Genomic DNA, 4,778 nt, shown 5'->3' with positions numbered 1-4,778 from the left:
CACTGGCTGCTCTTGTAGAGGACCTAGGTTCTGTTCCTAGCACTCACATGGTGGCTGACAACTGTCCATAACTCCAGTTCCAGGGGATCCAATGCCTTCTCTGGCCACTGTGGCCATTGCATTTATGTACATGTAGGCAATACACTCATACACATAAAATAAAAATAATAAAGTATATTTAAAATACTGTGACTAAAAGAAACTTAAGAAAGAAAGAACTTATTTTTGGCTGACGGTCCCAGAGGGATCGTCCATCATGGTACAGATAAGATATGGTGACAGGCGCAGGAGGATGACTGACTACATTTTTTTTTTTTTTAGATGAAACAAAAGTTTGTTTTTTTAACTTTTACAAAAACTTTGTTGAGAATTTTGTACATGCATGTAAGATGTTTTGATCAAATCCATCCATTTTATCCACATACAGGAAGAAGGGAGAGAGACTAGGAGTGGGGAGAAAGCTATAAGCCCTCAAAGCCCCCCAACAAGGCTGCACCTCCTAAGGGTCCATAAAAATCCCAAAACAGTGTCAGCACCTGGGGACTAAGTGTTCTGATCCATGAACCTATAGAGGACATTTCTCATTCAAGGCACCACAGTGGTAGAGTATAACCTTTAGAAAGACCAAGAAGGGTAATATTAGGTAATGAAGAAGGACAGACTGCAGGCAGAAGTACACATGAAGGTGAAAGAGATGAAGTTCATTGTACTAGCCAACTCTGTCATAGTGTGTGTGAGGGGGCGGCTAAGTCCATCAAACTGTAATTGATACTGAAAGTAGAGATGTACTCTTGCTCTGGAGTGTGTTACTGAATATGTTAAAGCTGTAGTGAAATGCTTCTTCTAATCATGTAGTTCGCTTGTGCTTGCAGTTCCAGAGGGAATATCTGTAATGGTGGGTAAGGCATGGCAGCAGGCAGTGGGAGCAGGAAGCTAAGAGCTCACATCTTCAACAGCAAACACAAAACAGCACAGGAACTGGAAGTGGGGTGAGGCTATAGACGCTTAAAGCCTGCCCCTACTGTCGTACTTCCACCAGCAAGGCCGTACCTCCCAACCCTCCCCCAAACAGTACCATCTACTTGGGACCAAGTACTCAAACGCCTGGACTGGGGCAGGGGGGCGTTTTACCAAACAGTAGACTCACCAGGAAGAGCAGTCTCAGCTGCAGTGAACACAGATCATTTGGAAGGAATGACTGTGTAAAATGTATATTAGTGTTTTAAGTTCTTTTGTAGATTTTTAGTGTAAAAAGTTGCAAATAACATTTCCTTGATAATATTTCAGTGATGTTAAAGAAGTATACTCATGTTGAAGGAAAGGCTAAATTTTATTTGGAAAATAGAAAATATAGTTTTCTTTTTAAAATATTTATGTGCATGTTTGTGTGTGTGTGTGTGTGTGTGTGTGTGTGTGTGTCTACATGTGCTGTGTCATGTATTTGAAAATCAGAGGATAGCTTGCTGAAGCAAGTTCTGTCCTTCTGAGGATTGAACTCGTCATCAGGGTTAGCAGCAGGATTGAGCTGTCTTACCAACCCATATCTTTAACTGTCTTAAAAGTGACTATTTAAGAATGCTTGACACAGGTATTCCAAAGGTTATCATTTGCTTAGAGAATGAATTTTTCCCTTAAGACAATATATTTTATTTTACAGTTTATTTAACTTTATATAGTTTTGAAATTTAAAATATTTACTCCTATGCTCTTTAATATTTACAAAACAAATAAAAATTAGTCTATAACATAATCCAGAAAAATAATTTTGATTACCTTTCTTAGTTATAATAAGTCATGAAATTTATATAGTTTAATAGTTTTGAGATTTATTGCCCTTCAGGTATTGTATTATAAATGTGCAAACATAGAGAACATTTGAAAGTGTTTAAGGTGACTACATAATTCTAGCATCTAGATTCTATAATAGGAGTTGTACACTTGTTCATATCACATTTGCTGTTTATCCCTCTATCCATCCATAAATCCATTTGCTTTTTGGTCCCTTCCAAAGGAATTTGCAGTTGTGAGGGAACTTTCCTCAAATATGTCAGCATAGGGGCTGGAGAGATGGCTCAGCTGTTAAAGAGTACTGACTACTCTTGCAGAGGACCCAAGTTAGATTCCCAGCAACCACATGGCAGCTAACACCCATCTTAACTACAGTTCCAGGGGATCCAACACCCTCTTTTGACCTCTATTGGCATTGCACGACATGGGTGCACTTACACACATGCAGGCAATACACTCATAACACATAAAAATGATAAAATATTTTAAAAAATGAAATTGCAAAAGAACAGTAAAATATGTCAGCATAAAACCATTTTAAAGTTACATGTGAAATCTGGAGACAATGAAATATGTACACTGTGTGCTATAAATTTCAGTAAGTGGTTATGCCTCTGTATCCCATCGTCAGGCGCGCAGTATCACCATCACTTTGGAGTCCTGCATGTCCCAGCAAGTCCCCATGGCCTTGATAAGTACTGCAGCAGTTAAATGTGCCTGTTTTAGACTTCATTTAAATAAGCATACATCATACATACTCTTTTGTCTATAGGCTTAGTTCAGCCAATGTGATGATTATTAAGACTTTGTTCCTGTAGTGGGGTTTGTTTTACTCTTTTTGCTGTTGAAGGGCATCTGGACTTCAACCAGCTTGGTGCTCTTGTGAACATAGTGGTAGTAAGCATTCTTGCAGAAGTATTATTGTGGACTTATCTTTTCATTTCTCTTGGAGTAGACTTGCTAGGCCACAAGATAGGGATGTATTCAGTTCGTAAAGAACTGGAATTGCCAATCCTTTTCAAAGGGGTCAGTGAGATTTTTCATGCCCAGCAACAGTGCGTGAATTCAGGCTGCTGTGTGTCCTTACCAGTGGTTGGTCCATTTAACTTGCCTCTTATTCATGTCAGTGCTGTCCCTCATTTTCTTTGACTCATTTTTCATGTTATGTTGCATATTTCAAGTTGGCAGGAAAAACCTTAAAATATAATAATTTTGGTGACAGGTAAACCTGTTCACATTACAAAATGAAAAGTTGGCTTTTTTATTAATGAAAAAATTAGGGAACTTATCTCTCTGGCAAATAATTAATGAATTTTGAGTTTATCTTTGGTCACATTACCCCTTGGTGTGTGTGTATAAAGTATTGCATTGATAACGTATACAAACAACTTGTGTTTAATTGGAGAAGTTCAAAATAAGGTTTTGTGTGTGATTTGACAAATGCTTTGAGAAAAATCTGTTTTTTTACTTGGCTTACTGGAGAAATCGTGTGAAAGTCTATCCCCTATCTTTGTCAGAACTGCTAATTGAAATGTCTCCTTGTCCCTGGGTCACCTTCTGTCCAGTCCTTACCCGACATGCAGTGTCTGACTGCTGTTGAAGCTCTCGCAGAACAGCTTCTTATGATCATGGATTTTAGGTCTGAAACTTTACTTTTCTGCAATTAATTTCTAGTTTGAAGATTATTTCGCATTTTTAATATTTAAAAATATTTTATTGGCATTGCTTTCTTTAAGAAGTAACATGATTATACTGAAAGTCTTTGTATAGGTTGGAGAATTTGGAAGGGGTTTTAAAAACTTATTTTCTCATTTAAAAAGTATTTATTGTTCAAAATTCATTTAGGATTCTTGGATGTAGGAGAAATGGCCAGTGTGTTTATAAATACCTTCAAATAAAAGATGCTACTATGAGTTTTTTTTTTCTATTTCTTTGGAAGGGGAGTAAGCATTAGGTAAACAGTGAAATAAGTATAGATTTTAAATACACATGTGTGGGTAAAGATAGAGAGGGAGAAGGCACTGTTGTGCTAACTTTAAAACTAGCTGCTTGTGAGTTTAGTTTACTGAATTTTTGATTCTGTCACCTAAATTTATATAATAGTGGGCCGTACCATAAAAAGAATAGACATTCTGATTTTTTATGTCCTAAAAGTTATTTCAGCTATTAGGATTTAGTTCATACTCTAGCTACCCCACCCCTAGGTAGTTCAGAAGAAGTGAGTCCAGCTCAGGAACTTGTCAGTAATTCACCCCACTCACGGGTTGATGGGAAGTGTGGTGTAAGGGAGAGCTACTTTCCTGCCTTCACAGGGTGTCCTGTCCTCCCAGTGTTCGCTATGGCTTGCTCTGTGGTTCTTATAGATAAATACATCTGTACTATTTTCACAGGCTTTGTATATGTTTTGCTTATTTGAAACAGTAAAGCCCTCAATTTTTTAAACTATTGCATTTTAAAATAAAAATAGTATTTAGCAAACAGTTGTATCTTTGAAATGAATTTATTATTTTATAAGAAACTCCTGTCATATATATTATTTTTTATTATTATTTTTATTTTATGTGTGTGAGTGTATTGCCAGCATGTGTGTAAATACACCTGTTTTGTGCAATGCTCGTGGAGGCCAGAAGAAGGCATTGGATTCCCAGGAACTGGAGTTATGGATGGTTGCTAGCTTCCATGTGGGTGCTGGGAATTTATCCTGGGTTCTCTGCAAGAGCAGCCAGTGTTCTTAACTGGTGAGCCGTCCCTTCAGCCCCTCCTGCCTTTTTAAGAAAGAAAGCCATAAATTATATTTTCAAATCAGTCATGACTTAGGAAAATGTATGTAATCTAACTCCCATAAAAGATTAATGTGTGAAAACCAAATTCAGAAATTGAGTAAAAATTAAATGTGAAAATTATAATTTGTCTGAACTCTTAAAACATAATACAAAAGTGGGTTGAAGACGTAGCTTAGTGACAAAGCACTTGCCTAGCATGTATGTGGT

At 37.1% G+C, this 4,778-nt stretch overlaps 1 protein-coding gene across 1 annotated transcript in view; it reads left to right on the top strand.

Annotated features, from left to right (window-relative positions):
- Positions 1-4,778, top strand: part of LOC103746658 (FA complementation group L) — a 30,481-nt gene that overhangs the window by 13,017 nt on the left and 12,686 nt on the right. The window lies entirely within an intron of this gene.

The sequence above is a fragment of the Nannospalax galili genome, unplaced genomic scaffold (genome assembly GCF_000622305.1).
Source record: "Nannospalax galili isolate Female #2095 unplaced genomic scaffold, S.galili_v1.0 scaffold2925, whole genome shotgun sequence".
Classification (NCBI taxonomy): domain Eukaryota; kingdom Metazoa; phylum Chordata; class Mammalia; order Rodentia; family Spalacidae; genus Nannospalax; species Nannospalax galili.
This window is presented reverse-complemented; position numbering and strand designations above follow the sequence as displayed.